Consider the following 1,513-nt stretch of genomic DNA (forward strand, 5'->3'; position numbering starts at 1 on the left):
GAAAGTTATATATGTTTATTTATTAAAAAAAAATCTTCCAAATGAAAAATTTATCGATGGGATCTTTTTATTCAATAATTATCGGTGTTTTTCTAATCAATAAAAGCATTTTTTAAAAACAATACAATGATGTACTCCAAAATTTTATCCTTAAAAGCTCTAGTTTTTCCTATTGGTGTGGTGCATGCCCCATTTGTCACACCTACAAGATGCTGTGCTCTCTCAAATTGTTCCAATGTTCACACTTGTAGTGGAATTTAAGAATCAGTCCATCTCCATGATTATGCTTTTTAAATATCTTAAAATTATTACAAGAATTAAGAAAAAGGTCCCTTCTTCTCCAAGTGATGATGATTGAAAATTGACTAAATCATGAACCTATTCCAATCTCCAAATTTATCCACATAATTGCAAAAAAAAGTAGTTTCCAACCACACCGAAAGATTCTGCACGGTTGGCCTATTGCAGTATGTTCAATGGAAAAATGATGCAGGGTAGAAGCAATATTAGATTTCATTTTAGTGTACGTTCTTGAAAATTTAAAAAGGGAACTCTCACAAAAGATAAAATATCTCAATTGAGAAATACTGAATATGATTGATGAGAAGCTTGTGTAAAGAAATAAGTATAACAAGTTTATTTATACTAGTTAGTATTATCTTATTCCTAAAAAAATTATGATTCCTTGTAAGCAAAGGAATATGACTTAAACCAGGAAAATATAAAATAAATCCTAATTAAACTAGAAAAAGAAAATTAAACTTATACTCTTACTATGACTAGGGTTGTCCAACATCCAGTCTCCTCCCCTTAAAAAAAAACTCATCCTCAATTTTGCTGAAAATAAAAGACAATTTGGAGGATAAAACTTGTAACGAAGAAGTAATTGATCTTGCAAAGCAAATATGTAGCACTTTGCATCAACTTTTCTTGAAACCTAAAAATACCAAAACTTCAATTTCTTCTTGCTTTTGAATGTTGCTCTTCTAAAATTTGTAGATTTGTAGGAACAAACCATTACTTTTGTTTTAATTTGAGTCACATGTAAGTTGGGTAGGCTAGCTCAAGGGATAAGATCAATTTTTAAGTTGAATATTCCTCATAGGAGGTAACTTGTTAGGAAGTTCTTTAGGCACGTTATCTTGAAATTTTTAGAAGTAGCGGTTGGACTTGTTTGGGCACCGACCACCTCTTTTGGTACCAAAAGATAGGTTCCCTTAACTTTTTACTTCATTGGAGCAAGGATAATCTTCATGTTATCTTTATCAAACTTGTATGCATTATCTTTCCCACGATGTATTGTAGTAAGGCCAAACTGCTAAGGTCTCTCGAATAGCATATGACAAGCATTTATGTCGATAATATCGCAGGTTACTTCATCTTTGTATCTTCCGATGGAAAAAGGAATGCGGCATTGTTCAGTAACTTTAGTTAACAAGCCTATTTATACTAATTAGGATTATCATATCCCTAATAAAATTATGATTACTTATAAGTAAAGGAATATGATTCA

This window comes from Citrus clementina, unplaced genomic scaffold, assembly GCF_000493195.1.
Source record: "Citrus clementina cultivar Clemenules unplaced genomic scaffold, Citrus_clementina_v1.0 scaffold_4, whole genome shotgun sequence".
Taxonomy (NCBI): Eukaryota; Viridiplantae; Streptophyta; class Magnoliopsida; order Sapindales; family Rutaceae; genus Citrus; species Citrus x clementina.